Source organism: Podarcis vaucheri, assembly GCF_965113315.1.
Source record: "Podarcis vaucheri genome assembly, chromosome: 4".
NCBI lineage: Eukaryota > Metazoa > Chordata > Lepidosauria > Squamata > Lacertidae > Podarcis > Podarcis vaucheri.
In genome coordinates this window covers 20,250,526-20,272,523 of record NC_138762.1, presented here as the reverse complement: position 1 = coordinate 20,272,523, position 21,998 = coordinate 20,250,526, and the positions used below count along the sequence as shown (strand labels likewise).

General features: G+C 46.0%; 1 protein-coding gene across 3 annotated transcripts in view; it reads right to left on the bottom strand.

The window, feature by feature from the left end:
* CNTN5 (contactin 5) overlaps window positions 1-11,332 on the bottom strand; it is a 657,243-nt gene extending 645,911 nt beyond the window's left edge. For all 3 annotated transcript variants that reach the window (XM_082219029.1, XM_082219028.1, XM_082219031.1), the window contains exon 1: window positions 10,778-11,332. The gene's annotated coding sequence lies outside the window, so the exon portion shown is untranslated. The remainder of the gene's footprint in view (window positions 1-10,777) is intronic.
* Window positions 11,333-21,998: the final 10,666 nt, after the last annotated feature.

Below are 21,998 nucleotides of genomic sequence, written 5' to 3'. Positions count from 1 at the left end.
CAGGTCCAACTTGGTGAACACGCGTCCCTTGCGCACCGTCGCGAGGAGGTCGTCAATCCTGGGCATGGGGTAATCAGACGGTTTGGTCATCTGGTTCAAAAGGCGGTAGTCCACAACGAGTCTTTTTTGGGGCGTGTCTTTCTTTTTCACGAAGAAAACGGGACTGCCCCCCACTGCCTTGGACTCTCTGATGAAGCCACGCTCCAGGTTATGCTTGATGAACTGTTTGAGTTCCTGCATTTCATCTTCAGACATGGAGTATAGCCGCCCCTTCGGCAGCGTCGCCCCCGGTAGGAGGTCAATCTTGCAGTCATATGGCCGGTGAGGGGGTAGCTTGTCCGCCTCCTTCTCGCAGAAGACCTCCAAAAAGTTCGCGTATTTGTGGGGGACCGCTTGCAACGTTCCCAACTGCAGTTGTGATTCCTCCTCCTCTCCCTCCCGTCGGGGCAGGATGCAGTGTTCTGCGCAATAAGAGGAGCCGAAGATCAGTTGTCTCTGGTACCAAGCCAGTGTCGGACTGTGCCTGTCCAGCCAACTCATGCCCAACACAATGGGCGTGTCCGACAGTTGGGTGACATTAAAACTGATGACTTCCCTGTGGTTGCCAAGGCGCATCACCATTGGTGGCGTCTGCTTCACCACCTGCCCCCCTAGCAACTCTCTGCCATCCACTGTGACGACTTGCAGGGGCAGAGTGGCAGGCAATAGCTGTATAGCGTGCTGCTCCACAAAGCTCTGCGCTATAAAGTCTGCGTTGCTTCCAGAATCCACAGAAAGCGGCACTTCGATAGTGACGCCGTTGGGTAGCTGGAGAGACGCTGTGAGCTGCACTACTGGTTTGGGTGGGAGGGGATCCGTGGGTTGCAATATCGCTGGGGACTGCTTCACAGATGCGTCTGGCTGGGCCCCAGTGCCTCCGTCTCCAGCCAGACATCGTCGTTTCCCTGCTGTGGTTCTCCTTGCTGCGTTGCTGCAGTCACCATTGCTGAGGCTGCAGTGTGCTTGTGGAGCCTCCGGGGACACTCCTTCGCCAAATGGCCTGGATCCTCGCAGATGTAACACTTCCTGTTCCCTCTAGGAGGCTTCGCTTTCACTGCTGCCGGTGCTAGGGCTCTGGCTGCTGACTGAGCCCTTGCACCTCCAACCTCCATCGGTTCCCCTCCCCCTCCTGGCGGAGGTGTGGATTGCGCACGCGCTGCTTCCCTCGGAACGAAAGAGAAACTTCTCGCTGCTTCGCGCCCTCCACGTCCTTCATCTCTGCACCATGGACGTTCTTCCAGCCTCACCCCCACAGTCAGCGCCCTTTGGACCACCTCCTGCGTGCTTCGGGGCCTCTCCCCCCTTGCAATTTCATCCTTAACCGCAGAACTTAGACCCTCCCAGAAGAGGTCTCTGACAGGGGGCGAATCCCGATCCCATTCTAAAGCACTGACCAGCGCAAAAAATCGGGCGTGATACTGCCGGACGCTCGCCCTCCCTTGTTTTAGTCCATGAATCTCCCGTCTGGCAAGATCCACATCAATAGTAGACAAAAAACACGCATCCATCGCTTTGATAAAGGCATCTGCATTCTGAAGCGCCGGATCTTTATCCCTCCACAAATTGCGCAGCCAGGCTTTGGCATCCCCATGCAAATGGGACAATATGAACCCCACCTTCTCTTCCTCATCTCTAAAGTCTTTTGCCAGCAGTTGCAGTGCGCACATTACGTCTGCTCTAAAATTAGGGTACTGTTGCAAAGTCCCATCGAAGTGAGCCACAAGCCCTCCTGCTCTCCGTGCCAATCCCACGCCCTCCGGTCTGGGTCCCGGTTGCCCTTGCTTAACAAGCATTTCAAACCTGGCGTGTAGGTCTCTGTAGGCGGCTGTAGTCTCCTCCTCCCGTTTCTTGGAAGCCAATACCTCTGAGGACAACTGGGTCACTGCCTCTTGCAGCGCGGAGATCCTCTGTTCTTCCGTCATCTTGCTAACCTTTGTGAGCTTGCTTACAGACACCCCTCTTCCTCCCCTAGCGGCTTCTGCTCCCGCTGCGAGGTTTCAGGTTTCTGAAGCTTTGATGAGATGGGTCTTACTGTCAAAGCTGCTACCAGGTCCCAGCTCACATAGGACCACGCCACACAGCGTCCACTTTAAAAGAGTCTTTATTGAGTTACAGGTTTCATTTCCGAACTGCAGCGTGCAGCTCTACACCTTCTGCCCTAGGTCGGCGAAGACCCATCTGAGTCCCCGCCTCTTGCACACCAGCTTAATACCCTAGCCTTGCTCCACCTCCTTCGCCTCTCCCTACGTCTCTGGGTCCTTCTGCCCCCCTGGGACTCCTCCCTTCTACTCTCCTCTGACGCTGACCCCCCTGATCCTTCCGCTTCCTTTCGGCGGGCTTTGGGACCTGGCTCACTCTCCGGGCTGCTTACTGCTCCAGCTTCCGCTGCATTTGAACTTGGCGCGCGCGCCCAACTCTCTACTTTCCTCTTGACCGTTGCCTCGCTCTCTGAGGAGGGCGTGACCACCCCTGACTCGTGCCCTCCCTCCTGCTGACGGCCTCCGGAACCCGATGCCTGGCTGCCTTCCTCCCTGCTGCTCTCAGTCTTGAGCGTGGGTCCCGACTTCCAGCTGCTGCTCTCTGAATCTCCTCTGTTCCCTTCCTCCTGGGGTGTCCCCCCGGATCCCCCCCTTGCTCTGCTCACTGGGGCTCCCTTTTGGGAGTCCTCTGACTCACTGCTTAGGCTTGGAGATCTCGGTTCGTCATCATCACTCATTCTCCCTTCGGCTTCCTCCCCCTCGCTCTCTGTTTCCACCCTTCTCTGCGTCTCTGCTTCTGAACCCCTGACAACCCCTAAACATTTTTTTAGAAGAAAAAAAAAGCACTGGGTATAGTCTTCCTCACCAGTGATGTGGGACTAAACCACTGGTCTCACTTCCACCATAAGAATATTTGAGTCAAGTACAGTGGTACCTCAGGTTACAAACGTTTCAGGTTACAGACGCTTCAGGTTACAGACTCCACTAACCCAGAAATAGTACCTCGGGTTAAGAACTATGCTTCAGGGTGAGAACAGAAATCGTGCTCCAGTGGTGCAGTGGCAGCAGGAGGCCCCATTAGCTAAAGTGATGCCTCAGGTTAAGAACAGTTTCAGGTTAAGAATGGCCCTCCAGAACGAATTAAGTTCTTAACCAGAGGTACCACTGTAACAGATTATTTAATATTAGATCAGACATAGGCAACCTCGGCCCTCCAGATGTTTTGGGACTACAGTTCCCATAATCCCTGACCACTGGTCCTGTTACCTAGGGATCATGGGAGTTGTAGTCCCAAAACATCTGGAGGGCTGAGTTTGCCTATGCCTGTATTAGATTATTGCTCCCATCACTGACTTCAATAGGAAACATCCCAATTCTTGAACACACTTCCCTTGTAAATAAAAGCTTATGAAAGCAGTAGGATCGACTGTCAAATGAATGGATAGTTCAGTCCGTTACAGTGCGGTGCTCATAACGCGATGGTTGCAGGATTGATCCCCATATGGGGCAACTTGCATTGCAGAGGGTTGGACTAGATGATCCTCAGGGTCCCCTTCCAGCTCTAAAATTCTATGATTCTATGAGCGTCCAATACAGCAGTGGGGTGCGGGGCTGATGCTATCCCAGCGGTGGCAGTATTGTGCTCAGTCGGACAGAGATGTGTCAAGGCAAGGCAGCGGCAACATCAAGGAATCGCTGCATTGGTGGTGACTAGATCCCCATCTTTGCTTTGTGACTGCCCAGTGCCTCCATGCATTACTGCTGGTCCAGTATCTTCAGTCTTTCCCACAGTTTACATCTTCCATTCTTTGTTTTGCACCCTCCCCAGTTCAGTACCTTGAGCTATTCATAATCTGATTAGATTTTTCTGAACCGCAACAGAGTTTAAATCTACACAACTTGGTCACACTTGTGCACACAGATTGTGAGTAATGCTTATGAGAGAAGAACAGGGGCATGTTCAGTGAAAGCACCCAAGCTTAAATATTCCCCCCGCCATAACCAATATTACATAAAATACAAATGCATGTCATTGGGTGTTAAGGATGTAATTTGAAAATGGAACAGCCTCCGACATAGAGTTATCGATTCCAAATGCTCAGAGAATAAAATTATACAGGGACCCCCCCGTGGCTCCCAATCAACCCCCTTCCCTATCATAAAGGAGAAGCTGCAAGAATATGCTTTCTTTCCCTTTTTAGAACATCAGCCTGCTAAAGCGCTCGAGAAAGTATTCGCGGAAGAAAAACAGCCATATGTCAAGAATCCCTGCAGTCGTACAAAGCTAGCAGCAACCAACTGGACACTGCGAGAGACGCAGGAATTAAAAATGCAAGCCGCTCCAACCCTGGCAGCTTTCAAGGGGTTGTTTGTATTTTTAAACTCTAAGAAGTGGCATGAGTTATCTAGGCTTTTTCAGAAACTGACAGAAAACGTAACATGCAAGCTGTTTGCCTGAACATATGGAGGGTGCAAAGGAACAGTGGGAAATTATACGGTGCGTTTGGAGGAATGGAAAAAGCTCTCGGAAGCTGGAAGCAAGGAACTATTTTAGCACACGCACAAAAAACATCAGCTGGAAATAACAAGTCGGTCATCACGGTTATGATTCAGAGGGATACATATGTCTTGGGGAAATGGAATGCGGGCAACATTTAGATATGCCCCACTGTTTTGGGGGGACATCTGGGGGCATTTCTGTATTGGCCTTGAGAAGCTCTGACTGGGGAGTGCCAGGTCAAAAGGTCACATCTGCAGCAAAAGAGATTTTCGTATTTTGCACTTCCCCTAAAATGTGGTCATTTTTTCTCTCCTTTTCTCTCTCTCACACTCTTTTCCTGGATGGATGATGAAGTTTGGCTCTCACCTGTAAATTTGTATGATTTGAGTTATTTTGGATTTGAGGGAAACTGACAAAGCCAGAATTCTAAGTAAATACGAGGCAAGCTTGATACCCCAACCACCTTGATTTCTTAACAAATCATCCATTTCTCTGCCTACATTAGGGCCATAAGTGATTTACATTAACTGTGAAAATGACTAATTTGCAATCTAATAATATGCATGCTTACTCAGAAATCTGCAGAAGATGCACAAGCCTAAGTATTTTGACATGGATGGATGTCCCAGACTTGCTCCCAAGTAAGCATGCTCAAGAAGGCAGCCTTGCAGCCTCATTCCATGCATGATTACTCAGAAGTAAGTCTCACAGAAATGAATGAAACAAGGTTACAGCCAAGTCCTGTGTATGTTTCCCAAAGTTTCACAGGACTTACTTCCAAATAAATAAATTGCATGTGTAATTGCTGTGTTTAAGTAAAAACAGCAAGTCTGTGTGCAATGCATCTATTTGGAAGTAGAGCCCATGAAATCCAATGAGACTTGGAGCAAACATGCATAGAACTTTGCTGTAAGTCTTTAGGAATATACCAGTTAAATAGGGACCATTTCATACATTATGAGCTAGCAGTAGATTCAGGTTTGCAACGGGGGGGGGGGGTTGAAGATGACAGGGAGCTGCAGCTAATCTCAGCTTCTCGACTAATGCACCTGTTTGCATGGCATGTTTGCAAACAGTAATACTTTATGCCTTCTTTTGTTTGTTTTCGGTTTGTCAGTGAAACATCTTGAAGACACACACACACACAAGCAAATTTCAGCGGCTAAGTTTCCATTTTATCTCCTTAACAAAATAGCCCCTTGACAAGATGGTTTTAGTTCATGGAAACGAAACGAAAGGGCAGCATCTTTAGACTGCCTCAACACAGAAAGGTGTGCTTTTATCTCTACACAGAACTCTTTACCCTTTGCTGACCCCCGCTGGTCCCTGGATCTCTCCTGAATCTGTTCCAATGCAATCAACCTTTCCTTTGCAGAATCAATAGTTTTCTTGGAGTACCAAACGGGGTGATTTCTTTCTTTCTTTCTTTCTGTAAACCACATAAATCAAACCCGCCGATTCCCCAATAGGCTCCTTATGTCAGCAACTAATTCAGTGGACTCCAGCAAACTACGAGCCCTGACCTTGCTTTTAGGGTACGGACAAAATCCCGCATGCTTCATGTTACTCAGCCGACTCATTCCAGCTACTTTGTATGAGTGCTTCTATTACCCTAACAGCTGCATCATGTTTATCTGAGCTATCCTCAGAGAGCGCCTTGATCTTTTCTTAAAGGTTAGGCTATCTTTTCTAGTGAAAACCTTCTTATCTCCCTTTCAAATGGTAGGGCACTCTCTCTTTTTTAACTATTACTTAGCATTTCCATGGCATTTTTTTTCTCTTTAAGAAGTCCGCCATTTAAATCACCAATTTGAAAAGTAATACAAAGGCTGACTTTTTATTATCTTCCATGCATATTTCTTTTCTGCCATGTTCCTAACGTAAATTCATCAGAACCCCCCCTTGCTTTTTTAAAGAAAGTTTCTGATATTTTTCTTTCCTAGGGAAAAAAATAGCCACTTTGTAGAATTTTCTGTCAATACTCTCCACCATTTTATTTCATTTTGGTTGACAACATTTGCTCTGGAAATAATCCATATGAACATCAATCACAAATGAACATCTTTGTCTACACCCCCAAAATATCTTATCTGTGATGTTCAGATTTCTAGAGGTATTGTACTTTAAAATATTATCTCAGCCATGGTTCATTTTTTTTGTTTTGTTTTTTAAAGAATTACTCCTTTTGCATATTTACCTACCTTTAAGACTTCATAACTGGAAAGGTAACTAGAAGCGATGGACCACTGTTTAAACATCACTGTGTTGTTTTGCTATTCCAATGTGGTTTTGTGTGATTGCCATGCCATTGCATTGTCCCTGTATAGGGAAGTTTTAAATGTTTTAAACATTAAAAAATTATATTTGTTGGAAGCCATCCAGAGTGGCTGGGTCAACCCATTTAGATGGGTGGGGTACAAATAATAAAATTATTATTATTATTATTATTCCCACAATACCATTTGCACTGTTGGATGTTAGATTCAGGGTGCTGCAGTTGAAACAAAATGGCGGCCAAACTGCCAAGGTAGCTGAAACTTGCAGGGGCAGCAAAACAGAAATTTAAAAAAACTGAAGGGGGTGAGTCATGCTACTACCACTACCACCAGTAAGCCACACCCCTGAGAAACTGACAGAAAATTTCTCTTCCTCTCGGAGGAAAAAGATGATAACTTTCTCTCCACACACACCCAGCCCGATTTGTATTCCACAAAAATATGGTGGGGGATCTTGAGAGGCCATTTGTGCACGACACTACATAAAGTTTCAGGACAAGTTAAAAGATGTTTACATGCTATTTAATCCTCACCCTGGCCCTGTAAAATAAGAAAGGGGTACTAGCTATAAGCACTTTGTGGATTTCCTAAATGGAAACCCTGAAACCAAGTCTCCAGGAAATTGCATATCTGGTGACTGCAGTTGTACATGTGGCTCCTTGCATGTACCAAATTATTGCATGTACCAAAATCCAGGTACATGAAATGAACCAGACATGTGTGCAATTGTCCCCCGTTAGGATCTACATGCGATTTTCATGTTTTTCATATACAGATGTTTCTCGTACACAGATAATTCTTCAGATGGACTCCATCGCGAGAAAGGGCAGTACAGAAACTTAATAAATGCATATTTGAAGCTGCCGCATTGATACGGACATTAACAAAAGCATGAGGAAACCTTTGCTGACTCAAAGCAAAGGTCTGTAGAGATTGGCTGGGATGGCTGCTGCAGGAACCAGCCAAATACCTCTAGAAAATCCAGAAGTAAGGCATGAGGGCAACAGCTTTCTGCCGCTTGACTCCAGTGAGCGGTTTTCAGAGGCATGTTGCCTCTGATTCTGGAGGAAGTACAGTAATTCTGACAAAAAGCCATTGAGAGACTTCTCCTCCATGAATTGGTCTAATCCCCTTTTAGAGTTGTCTGTGCTAGTGGCCCACGAAGGAGCAGCAAATTCCATAAATTCAATTCTGCACTGCGTGAAGAAATACTTCACAGCTAAACAGGAAATGAGTTTGGGTTTCGAACGCCATCTCTGTTGGACCACAGAAGCTGCTGGGGTGTATTGGAGAGACAAATGTCCACTTAAGGACAATAAACAGAGGTTGAAAGACAACTCGAGTCTCTAGGTCCGTTGGTTCCTGAACCACACCAGGTCTCCCCAACCTGCCACTCAGATGTTCTGCTCAACCTCTCCATATCCTACCTTGCGCGTCTGCTTTTGACTTCAGTGGGTACAGAAAATAAGGACTGCCTTTCAAGATGTTGGCTACCCAGACCTGATATATAATATACTCACATACTGAAGGGGCATGGAAGTCATCTAATCCCAAATGATACACCACCCAGCCGAAATGGTCCATCTAGCAGCATGTGCTCGTATTGATCCTTTATCGTGCTTGTCTCTCCTCTGCCTCCCTGCCCTTCGATCCCCTTCCTCCACTGTCAAGTCACAGACTGCTAGTTGCTTGGGGCAGGAACCTTTCCCCACCTTAGATGACCCTCACCATGCAACACTGATGCAGCTATAAGAAATCAGCAAATGGATTCAGCGCTGTGGATTCACTCACATCTGGATGAAACAATTTGCAAGACCAAACACATTCACCCTATAAGCATCACAATATATTAATACTCCCGAGCAGTCATTGCCACTTGTAGCCCATGCTCCAGAAGCATTAATTGTACAGGTGTAAGTGTTCCACGTATTGAGGAAATTAGCAGATATTTCCTGTTCTTTGATTTTTTGGTTTTGGAGGATCTCTCTCTCCCCCCCTCCCCAGTTCTGGCAGACCTCCAATCGCTGTGCTCTTAACTATCATAACTTTTATGATGGTGCTTACCCAACCACACAGCTCAATTTAATTTGGTAGATGGAGCCTGGATGTTCGAGAATTTGATTCCTCTCCCCCGCTTTGGAACATTCTTTGTTCACATATCAATCATATTTCCTACACATTTTGAACTTCCGCTATTTTAAAATATGTGCGTTCAACTCCCGCACATCTTCAGAAGTTTGTTCAGCCTCTCACAAGTGAACAATAAACCTAGAGAGAAACTCTTAAGGAATAACAATGAACATGACTCTGAAGCAAGAACCAAAAAAAATTCCACTCGTTATTCTAATACATGTATAAAAGAGGCTGAATATTTCTCATTCCACTAATGTTCACAGGACATCTGGGCAAACTACATGTTACATGCATATACATGTAATGAACCCCCAAGTATTTTTTTAATATAAAAAGCATCACCAAGACACTGCGTTGTTGAGCATGAGCACGTGTTGGGGTCCTACTTCTCCTTTTCTGATGGCTATTTTCCACTCAATTCTCTACCCACCATTTCCCAATTTAAAATAACTCCCTTACTGCTTTTCCCCTTACAAACATTCCAAATGTACTTTCATCAACTGACAGTGATGCACCTTGACTGAAATAATTCCAGATTTCTCTTGAAATTCCAAAATGATCAGTTGCCCCATCACTGATACTCAAATACCATTCAATTACTTATCCTGATTTCTTTTTATAAAAATAATAATAACCTCAGACTCTCCATCTCAAAAAATACAAAACAGATCCATGGGCATTGTTAGTTAAGGTTCTTAAGGAAAAGTGTGTTGGAGAGATTTCAGTTTGCTTTAAAGTTTTCTTGTTGCTGCTGTGGGGTCTTAAGATCTCCTTTGTAGATAATATTGCATATGTGTGTGAGACAAAAAGAAAATTACTTGCATGCTATCGTTCATCACAGTGTAAAATTTCGGGAAGTTTACCCAAGTGAGAAAACTCTGATGTGACAATGACACATTATGTGTCGTTTTAAAATATAATACAGATTATGTCGGCAACTACACAAGTTTTATGCTCAAGGAGAAGAACCGGATTATGATTTGAAGAGACAGAACTGGCCAAAACAAGCCCATGTTGATTTCTCAACAGATAAGGGTGAGACTTACTATATTTAGCTGTAACACCATAAAAAAACACATTCTCAACTCTTCTTTCAGCCAACTGTGAATAGTCCACGCTCATCCTCTTAGCCACTGCCTCGCAGAATAGAATCTGTGCATTTTTAGATAATTCCAGCTTTGCCTCACTCTGCCCTCCCCCCCAAAAAAAATGTCGTTCTTTTTTGGATCACCTTTTCACCCTCTCCTTCACTGACTCAGGAGGAGACTGCCTTATTCCCAAGTCAAACCCCATCCTGAACTTCTACAGAAGTCGCAGTGACACACATTGCTTCCTGCCAGAGCCACTGAAACGTTTGGCTTTCTGATGCATTTTATCTGTGGGGGTTGGTTTTTTGTGTTGTTTTTTTTGCCAACCTCGGTGCCAGGAAATCTCCAAAGCCCGGGAACTTTAGACATGCCTCCTTGTTTTGTAAGGCAGCAAACTGCAGTCAGCAAAAGGAGCCCTTTCCTCACATTCTCCTGCTGCCTCTTTTCACCGTTCAGTCCTGGGAATATTTCAGCTGCAATGCCAGCCAGCTGCTCTCCTTCCAGCCTGAACTTTGTCCAAAAAGAAGCAAATCCTTCTTCTCAGCCAAGACCACCCGATGGGCAAAACCGACCCATTAGCTTAAGAATGGGCAAGAGGAAGGGGAGTGACAGCAAGACGCGAACCCAGGAAAAAAAAACCCCTCCCCTTCAGAACAGTCCAAAATCAGCCCAGAGGCCATTCATAAACTACTACAGCCAGAGAGAAATCACGAAGGGATGGATGGATGTGGAGAGGAGGGAGGGAGGGAGGTTGACACTTACCCCAGTTCTCACACTGCCTCTTCTGCCTCTCTCCTTTTGCCTGCTCTTCAGTTTAGGGATTTCCAGCCTCTTTTGGCCAGAGCTGGTCTTCTCAGTCCCTTAAGGTCTTTGGTGCCAGGAGTTTCTTTGAAAGATCTTTATTCTTTCATTTCCTCCCCCTCAAATAGAGAAAACGAGAGAGAGAGACGAGGATCAGATCTGGAGATTTCACGGCTGCGAAACCCAGGTAAAAAATAAAAAAAATAAAAATCATAGCATCCCTTCTCCACAAGCCGAGTGATTTCCCCAGCACTTTGAGGGCTCGGCGATCTAGATAGTCTGGCAGCGTTGCTCTCCCGCTCGCTCGCTTCCTCTCTCTTTCTCCTCGCCGCCTCTCCAGTGCTCTTTTCTCGCCTTCTTTCAGATTTGGATGATATTGGGAAATAGGTGAAAAGACCACCTCTGGTTGGTGATGCTCTCCCGACTGCGATTTCTCCGCCAATGCCTTCCCGGGTCCCTCTCGCTCGCCGCCTCTGAGTGGCTGTGCGCGCCTCTTTGCCTTCCTCTCAGTCTGCGATGAGTGTATTTGTGTGTATGCGCGTGCGAGAGAGCGCGCGCCTGTGTCTCGCACACACAGAGCGCCTCGCTGCATCTTGGCGAAAAGGTTCGTTTAGTATGTCCCCAGGCTTAAAGCACCCTTCGCTGCCGGGAGGCCAGTTAAAACGCACAAACGCGCGCACACACCACGTATAAAAAGTCTGCTGAATTGAATCCAGCTGATGAACCCATCCACACCTACGCAAAAGCAAACCCCATTGAGTTCGATGGGGGTTTGCTCCCAAGTAAGTGCGCACAGGGTCGAAGCCTTTTTTTGCAGCCCACTTCCAGAGATGACTACTCTGATTCAGAGCCTACTGAATTCAATGGGGGTTCTTCATGAATAAGGGTACCCGGGACGGGCTGCAGCCTTCTGGGCAGCACAGCTCCACATAAATCCCTTTCAGTGTGGTTGATTTCTGAGTAAATGCACACCGGATTGCAACTTTGCAGACCATGGGTATTTACTGGGAAACAAATCCCGGTGGACTCAATGGGGCTTCATCAAAACTTGGTGCGAATGGGATTCCAGCTGCTGAGTCTGAATTTTGAACGGAAATTTGTGTAATTTGCCGATTATATGCTCATCATTTAACTGATATTTTTGTCTTTTGCCTTTTGCCTTTTTTTCTTAGATGAACAGTAGAACCAAAACACGCCCCCTGACTCTTATGGTAAGCATGCAAAAGTCACGCAGACAGGGTTTGACCTTATGTAGACTCTGGATAGATTTCTGCTCAGACCAGGGGCTGTGGGGCGGTGCCATTAAACCTGCTGGAATCCGTTGGCTTAAGCATGCCTGCCTTGGCTAGTGTTGCTTTCAAGAGGGGAAAAAAGATCAACTTGCTTGGACCCAGCCTGGATAGCTCAGTTGGTTAGAGCGTGGTGCTGACAAGGAGAAGGATGCAGGTTCGATCTCCGTATGGGACAGTTTCATATTTATGCATTGCAGGAGGTGGAACTGCATGATCCTCTGTATGTCTCCCAACTCCAAGTTTCTACAAGGCAGAGAATGCAACTTTCCAGCAGTCTTCTATGACAGGATAGAAAAATAAGGCTCTCTTTAAATTAGCTCCTTGATGACTTCCAGATGACATGTTTATTTAGCATTCATCCCAACTGGTTTGCATGAAGCAAATGTTATCCCACGCCTATTTGCAAAATAAAATAAAATAAAATCTGGTTTTGGGGAGGCGGATGGGAGGAGCAGGTTCATTGCACAAGGGCTCCAAATCAGCATTAAATGTGCAACTTGAATTTGCTGGAATGTGGCCGAATCCAATCCCCAAATAGTGACAGTTGCTTTGCACCAGAACAGAGCATTCATCTGGCTGTTATCCCTCTTAGCCACCTGCTCCAAGAAGATGTTCCACTGATTTGAACAGGAATGGTCTAGGAGAAATGGAGAACCCTGCAGCTACTTTTCTTGATTTGCTTTTAATCACACGGATTCAAAGTCCACAGGCAACTTGGGTAAAAACGGCTCACCGATTTTCAGCAGAACAAAAATCCGGGAAGGAATTTAAGAAGAAATTCAGTTATATAGTGAAAAAATTAGGCTGCACAATTCTGGGTTTGCAGGCACTATTGTGTCACAAATCCACTTCCCCCGAAGACTGGGCTGTTTGCAGTAAGTAAAGTGATGGGACAATGCCCTGGAAGGAATGGCTTTAAAAAGAGATTGGGCAAACTCATGGAGGACAAGGGATAACCACAGTTGTTATGCTCTGCCTCCATGGTTGGAGACAGTAATGCTTCTGAATACCAGCTGCTGGAGACCTTAGGAGAGAAGAGGGCTCCTCTGCTCTGGTCATGCCTGCAGGCCTGCCATAGTGACGACAGGATGCGGGACTAGATAGGCAATTGGCCGGATCAAAAAGATAGTTGTACATTTTTATATTCTTATCTTCTTTTTTCTTCTTCTTCTTTGGGGATCACTCATAGCCAAGTAAGATTGTTTTCCATGAACACGGTCTTAACAATGGGTCTGTAAGTGACTGTGGAGTCCAATTCTGGATCCACACATCCTTCCACAGTGGAGACATAAATTTCTGGGCAGAAGTTGATCATGGTGAGGGTTTGCCAAACATGCCTTCCTCTTATCACATTTCTCCCTTTCGTCCTGAATTCAAGCATTTTCAGAGTTTATGACACTTTTGGTGAAGGCTGTTCTCCAATTGGAGCACTCGCAAACCAGTGTTTCCCAGCTGTCAGTGTTTATACTACATTTTTTTAGATTTGCCTTGAGAAAGTGTTTAAACCTCTTTTGTTGACCACCAGCATTACGCTTTCCATTTTTAAGTTCAGAATAGTTGCTTTGGAAGATGATAATCAGGCACCCAAACAACATGACCAGTCCAACAAAGTTGATGTTGAAGAATCATTGCTTTGGCACTGGCGATCTTTGCTTCTTCCAGTACACTGGCATTAGTTCGCATGTCTTCCCAAGTAATGTGTAAGAATTTTCGGAGACACCATTGATGGAGTCTTTCAAGGAGTTGGAGATAGCATTTATAAGTGGTCCATGCTTCACAAGCATACAGTAAGGTTGGTGGCACAATAGCTTTGTAAACAAACATTTTGGTTTCTCTGCAAATGTCCCAGTCCTCAAACACTCTGCACTTCAATAGGAGAAAGCTGCACTCACAGAGCTCAGGTGATGCTGGATTTTGGCTTCAATGTTCTTCTAGAAAGTGTGGGGCACCACATGCTTTGATGCAACATCCTCTAGCCTCCCCACCAAAAGTCAATAAATCAGAATGATTGCTCACAAAATAGCCAGTGTCGTCTAATCTCCCTGCAAACAAATCAGGATGGATGTGTAATAAACAGGCCACCTGGAAGCTCCCTCAGTGGAAGAACATGCAAAAGGTCCCATATTCAATACCTGGCATCTCCAGATAGGGATGGGAAGGAGCCCAACCTTAAACCCTGGAGTGTCACTGCAAGTTAATACTGAGGTGGATGGACTAATGTTCTGACTTTGTGTAAGACTATGCTCCTATCCAGCTGTCTGGATGGTGTCTGCCAAATGTTGCTCTGTGCCTTAGTTTCTCCTTATTTTCCTACTGAATTCATGGTGTTCTTAAAAAAATTAAAAAAGCAGCGGAAACATCAGTAAGAGCCAAAAGCCCAGCCAGATCAGTGCTAATTGGGTTTTTTAATAGTACTCCCCTTAAAAATAAAAAAACAACCTAAAGCACATTGTTTTGCCTGAGAGAGCATCTGTTTTCAAGGCTCCTTCTTTCCTCTCTCTTTTCCTGGCTCCTAACAATATCTGCCGCTGTCTACAAGCACCCCAGGTATACATTTCCATCCCTTCCACCCTCTCCCATTTTCCCTGCTTGAGCCAAAGCTGGCAGCTGGGGAAGGGAGGAGAGGGATAGGAGGATCCTTTTTAAGCCAGAGATGCCGCCAGCCTGTGCCTGAATTTTTCTATCACAATATCCGTAATTGGAGGGAGACAAAGAGGGAGAGAGAAAATAACACAGGCAGCAAATCCATCTGGATGGCAGCTTAAAGTGCCATTGTTTTGTGACAACCCTCCTGATCTACTCCCCTCCTCTTTACCTTTACTTATCCTTTCCCTAGCCCCCTGGATTCATCAGATTTTAACTGAACTCGAGTGAAAATGAATTCTACCAGCTCCTCGGCAAATCTGACTCCTCTCTCTTTCTGTCTCCTTTCTATATTTAACTGAAACATAATCCTCCCTAAGGCCCGGTGTTTGTTCCCTTGGAAAAGGCAGGATTCTCACTCAAGCCTGGAGACTCCTTCGTAGTACCATAGGGCAGATGCTTTGTACACGTTATTCCTGTTTAATCTGCACCCAACGCACTCCCGCCGCTGGTTTGGGAAGTTGTAAAGGTAAAGGGACCCCTGACCACTAGGTCCAGTCGTGGCCGACTCTGGGGTTGCGGCGCTCATCTCGCTTTATTGGCCGAGGGAGCCGGCGTACAGCTTCCGGGTCATGTGGCCAGCATGACTAAGCCACTTCTGGCGAACCAGAGCAGCACACGGAAATGCCGTTTACCTTCCCGCTGGAGCGGTACCTATTTATCTACTTGCACTTTGACGTGCTTTCGAACTGCTAGGTTGGCAGGAGCAGGGACCAAGGAACAAGAGCTCACCCCGTCGCGGGGATTTGAACCACCGACCTTCTGATCAGCAAGTCCTAGGCTCTGTGGTTTAACCCACAGCGCCACCTGCGTCTGATTGGGAAGTTGTACTTGCACAGTATTTAGCCACAATCCATATCTACCCTGTTGTTTCTTAGGAAATGCTGCGTTTTGATGCACTTCCTTTCCAACCAGCTTCGATCCGAATTGAGAAGAAGAACGACCCAACTGCATTTTAAGCCAGTGATGCGCACACAGCCTGAGACTCAAGAATGCATCAGATATCTATTTCAGCTGCATTTCTGCTTCCCCTTGATGTTTTGCTGGGTTTAATTGGAACAGGCTGAGTCATATGCAACTACCCTAGCCTATAACTACAAGCTCTGTGCTTTATCTTGCAGCTTTCCTGTTAATTAAAATTAGGCTTACCCCCTCTGTTCTGTATTGCCTTCTTACCCGTGTCTCTCTCCAGATCGCTCATTTTCAATATATAGGTATTTAATAGCAGCCTTGAGTGACTAGGATGATTTTAAACCTCACACTTTGCCATCGCACCAGGAGGAGGCCTGAGACGACAGAAATGTGGGTAAACAGGTTATATTTATTAAAAGATAACAACTGGAGGAGCTGCCAGTTAATGTAACCAGAACAAATAGCGCAATCAAACAAGTCTGGGCAGGTTGAATTGCAATAACTGGGGTGATCAAATCATTCCCATTTCCTGAGCCAGCTTCAAGCCAGGTCCAGCCCCACCAAAAGGCAAAGTGAGACAACTGCCTCAGGTGGCAGGTTCCACTGGGGCAGCAGGTCCCAATGTCAATCTTTCTCTCCCCCCCCCTTGTTCCTGATGTAGATCCTCCCTCAAATCTTCTTCCCTGGTGGGAAGGGAGGTGCCATTTGGAGGTCCACCGCAGATGTCAAAATGTCACAAGGCGGCCCTGCTGTGGTCACTCAGCAAGGTTTGACAAACTCCTCACCCCACCCTAGGCTGCGTGCACCTTGGGTGCATGGCCTCACATGCACACTATGTTCCCATTGGCCAACGTTGACCCCAATGCCAAACCCCAAACTGGCTCAGATATTGAGCCAATGTTTTCTTAAATCTGCACACTCTTCTGAACCAAATGCCAATAAGCTACATCAGGCATAGGCAACCTCGGCCCTCCAGATGTTTTGAGACTACAATTCCCATCATCCCTGACCACTAGGGATGATGGGAGTTGTAGTCCCAAAACATCTGGGGGGCTGAGTTTGCCTGTGCCTGAGCTGCTACATTCTTAAATTCCTCTCCAGTTCCTTAGGAAACACCTCCCAGTGTGAAGTAGGTGAAGCAGAGGAGACACCAGCCAATTAGTTTCCAACACCAACACCTCGAGATCCCATTCAGTCTCAAAAAAAAAAAAAAGAGCAACTAGCAAAACCCATACAGGTACGGGAGGCGGGGTGTCCAAAAAGGCAAGAGGTGAGAGTGCAGGGTGGAACAGGCTTAAATAGCCTGATCTCTTCTCTCTCTTATAGGGCCAAAAACCCCACATGGTCTTCGCTACCCACCTCTATGGAAGAGACTATCTCTCCTCTTCTTCCAGGGGAGGAGGGTATGGCAAATATGCCCCCCCCCCCGGAGGGGGACGGAATTCTCCCAGCATAAGGATGACTCCAACGTTTAGCAGACAGCCTCCTCCCCTGTTTACATTTCCTTTTAGCTTCTCATTATTCATCTGATTAGGTTCATAGGCCATTGTCTACATCCAGAGAAGCCTTATCAGTAGTTGTGCAGAAGTTGTCTTGATGGAGTCAACAGGACAGAGTTTCGAAAACGTGGGATCCTCTTCAAAAGGGGGCACCACAGCGCTGTTTGTGAGACCAAACCAGGGGTGATGTGTGCATGTGGATGGAAAGGCAGAGATGCATCGAGGGGCAGGATTCGTCCCCACACACCCATCTCAGGCAAGTTGCATGCATGTATGTTTGCTTTCTTCTATGAATAATTCACCCTTCGCCATATGGCCCCACGGCGGGATACACACAACATCAAAACCGCAATTAAGACATCATTCAATTTAAGCATTTAAAGATGTTTTCAAGGCGTCGTTATTGTTTTATCACTTGCTGCTTGCCACCCAGGGCTCCTTTGGGAGGGGGTTCAAACAAACAAGCAAGCAAAGAGATTCCAAAATAAAAAGCACCCTCTAAAAACACAGTTTTAAAACAACAAATTAACAATAGCACTTCAGAAGAGGGAAATTCATTCCACTTTCTTCCTCGGCCACCCAAGACCTGGATGAAAAGTAGACCCTAGAGAATATCAGAATTGTAGAGTTGGGAGGGACCACGAGGGTCATCTAGTCCAATATAGGAATATTTGGCCCAACGTGGGGCTAGAACCCATGAACCTGAGATTAAGAATCTCATGCTCTAACCACTGAGCAAGGCTACATGCCCTTCTAACAGAGCATATTCCACTATATGGGGTGGGAGGCCCTCTCACATGCAACTACCCTGCTGTAAATGGGCTAGTAGGTACAAAGTACTCAAAATTCCTCTGTAAGTCTTGTGTTTTCATGCAATTTCCCCCCCAAATATATGCATTTCTGTACATTTCTGTGGCATGCGGCCAATGCAGTCAGGTGGGCAGAGTACCACTGATAGCATTGTTGCTCTTCTTGTTGTATTGTTCAGCCACAAAATTTGGACTAGTGTAAATTACAAATGTTATCTGTGTTTCAGCCCATGCATTCCCCTCCACCCCAGAAAAATGCAAATTAGGTGGGTTCACCTTTAATTGTGAACTCAGTAGAATTGCTCCCCCACCCCTAACCAAAGAACATGTCTGCCTCAGATCTTTCACATCTCCCTCCCTCCCTCTGTGTGAGTTTCCATTTGCGGCATTGCATGGCAAACGTATTTTGCTTTCTCCGCATCTACAATGCAGTGACATTGCCTTGAATGGACATTTAATTTTCAAGTGCCTCTCTTGTGCTTTTTACCTTGCACGAACAACATTACACCTACACAAAGGCAGCAGGCAGAAGAGGTGATTAAAGAGGAATGTCATTAGCAGTGTGTGTGTGCCACCTTATTCAGAGTGATCCTGGACTCCTGTCACGGCCAGAAAAGGGGGATTCTCTCAGATGCCTCTGGACTAAGGCACCTGTTGGATTGCAAGCCTTGATGTATTAACTGAATGATTGTTGTCTAGTTCCTTGTCTTTTAGCTTTCACTCTGCTTCAATGACTCCACTTCAGTGCTCTTTGAAGCTAGGAATTTGTGAACCAAAATAATCGCTTTCATTGCTTGCTCTGCTCCCATCAGATATTACTGTGGGTTTCCCAGAAGAAGAAGAAGAAGAAGAAAAGTCCACTTTCTGTTTGTCACATGCATCTGAATCCAACAGTTTTGCCTTTCACATGCAAATAAATGTCCCAGGTTAGGGATGCTATCAAATTTGTATACAGAATCTGGCACTGGATTTGTGGATCTATGCAGGTCCGTGCAGATGGGAGACACTTGCCCCAGGCCTCAGAAGGCTAAGCCAGCCAGGAGGCCCACCCAGGATCCAGCTGGACTTACTCTGTCATACCAAGACCACACCTTCCCTCCCAGCTGATTGAGGAACCCTGCGCTGGGCCTCAGACAAGCTCTGCCTGGGTCTGGGTCCATGTGCATGATATTCTCATGCCAGAAAGATTCTGAGCCTGGCTACATGTTACACACATTACATCACAGCCACATACATGGGATAGATGCAGCAAAATCTTCATAACAAAGGAAGAGCCTTGCTGAGTCAGAGAAAAGGCCTCCCCCCCCCCCACACAGCATCATTTCTCAGCAATGGCCAAACAGATACAGCATGGAGTTCTCAAATTCAGGGTTCTAAGCAACCAGCCAACCAAAACACAATCAATCAGTTATTATATATTTTGACTATTATTGGCAAGTGTTCACAAACCTGACAGTGTCTGGCACCCCAGAACAGCTTTGAGCCGGCTTTGAGAATACTATCTCATTGAAACGTGGGCAGCATTAAGATAAATTCAACAGTGTAAATAAGTTTTGATGGATGTAATAATGGAACACTGAATGGCTTAGTTTATATAAAATATGCAGGGATTTATGTTATGCAGAATGAACCATGGAAAGAGAAGAAGGGAAGTCATTGGTAGTTTAAGGTTGTTTAAATGAATATTCTAAAATGTAAAACAGGAAAAAAAATAACCAAAAAGAGAGAGAATACCAATTAATAGATGACAGTGCCCTCTGTATGCGGGTGTATTATTTGTGGTGGCCCAAAATGTAACTCAGGGTGTACACTTCCAGTTTATTTTTCATTTCTACATATTTTGATTATTAATGGCATGTGTGGGTCACACCCAGCTTCAGACTGGACACAATTCAATGCTCCTGCAACCAATCGGCCTTGGTTTTCAAATGGTTTTGGGAGTCATATGGACTCCCGGAATCCATTCTGTTTGAGAACCAAGGTATGACTGTATATGTTGAAAATTTTTAATAAAATTAACATGGAGAAAAATAGAGAGAAGATCAGAGTTAACGGCCCCTACTTTATTAATATCAAGGATGTGTAACAAATTCAACAAACCACAAAGGCATCATATAACTCAGTGCAAAGGCTGGCCAAAGCTCCCACTGTTGAAGCTAAGTGATACCACTCCAGCTCTGGCTGTGTACCTTTCTTCAGACTCTCACATTTAATTCAAATTGTGAGTGGCATTGGAGAGGTGCATCCCCCTTACCTACTCTCCAGCATTAGGAATCTCAAGGTGCCTTTCCAAACACCCCATCCCTTGAGCCTAGGGATGTTGGAGTCTTCCAGTGAAAATGGAAACAGAAATTGCCATGACTCACTTATTTGTTCCCATGTCTAGCAGGGAAATAAATTCAGCAAATACGATTGGTATTCACTGTTGATGCTTTCAATCTGCAAACAATATGTACAGTGGTACCTCTAGTTGTGGACACGATCCGTTCCGGGGTGCCGTTCGCACCCCGAAAAGTCCGCAACTAGAGCGGTGCTTCTGTGCAAGTGCGAAGCATGATAGAGTGCTTCTGCACATGTGCGAAGCAAGCTGAAAAGATGCAACATCAACCTAATGCAACACGAGGTATGACTGTAATTCATTGTGTATGACTGTAATTCATTACGTTCCCCACCCACCTATTTGCATTGTGTTTCCTTTGCATTGAAATGAATGGAGCAAAGTGAATTACAGTCATACCTCGTGTTGCGCTAGGTTCATGTTGCATCTTTTCAGCTTGTGAACGCTGCAAAACCGGAAGTGTATACTTCCAGGTTTCGCTGCGCATGCGCAGAAGTGGTCTGCACTCTTCACACATGCGTAGAAGCGCTTTATCTCACTCTGCGCTTGTGCAGAAGTGCCACTCTAATTGCAGACTTTTCAGGGTGCGAACAGCACCCCGGAACGGGTCGTGTCTGCAACTAGAGGTACCACTGTAATGACAATGTAATGTACGCAATTAATTCAGTTGCATGGGTTCTGTTATTTCACCACAGTGGACAGCAAGGCAAATTGCAGTTTTCAGCAGAATGTGCGCTGCAGTGGAATGGAAACAGTGATGTGTGTGAGAAATACTGGGTGGAATGGGAAAGGATGCTTTTTTACACCCCTACTTGAGCTAGATGACAATGAGGGGCCAATTAGATGAACTTTTCTTCACTGCATCCAGTGCCTTTGATAAACTAATCTCTCTCCCTGCCTGTACCACCTTCCATTGTGACAATGAATACAATATCCAATCCATCTCTTCTACCTCCAACCCCACTAGATTTGCAATGCTGTGTAGGCCAGAAAAGGAGCTCATGTGGCAATTGAAGAACACCCCAAAATATCCAACTCAGCTTCCAGAGGGCAACTGGCTAATCCCATACTAATATATTGGGATGGGAGAGTTGGGTGCTGTGCCAGTGTGTCAAGCTTTTTGGGTGAGAATGGGGATGGTTTATAAAGCTCAACATCATCACAAAATGTGACATTGCTGGTCTCACAAGAGCATGTCTTGAGATAGTCTATCTTCCCAAGTTGGGCAGGGCAAACACACACACCTTACCATTAGGTCCAGTTGTGGCCGACTCTGGGGTTGCGGTGCTCATCTCGCTTTACTGGCCGAGGGAGCCGGCGTACAGCTTCCAAGTCATGTGGCCAGCATGACTAGCCGCTTCTGGCGAACCAGAGCAGCGCATGGAAATCCCATTTACCTTCCCGCCGAAGCGGTATCTATTTATCTACTTGCACTGGTTTGCTTTCGAACTGCTAGGTTGGCAGGAGCTGGGACCGAGCAAGGGGAGCTCACCCCATCACTGAGATTCAAACTGCTGACCTTCTGATCGGCAAGACCTAGGCTCTGTGGTTTAACCCACAGCACCACCCGCGTCCCTAGGGCAAACACGCTCCTGCTCAAACATTGGGAGTGATATTGAAAAACCTTTAACATCCTGAACCCAGACCCATTTACTTGGGATTAAGTCCCATTTATTTGAATCAAACAAG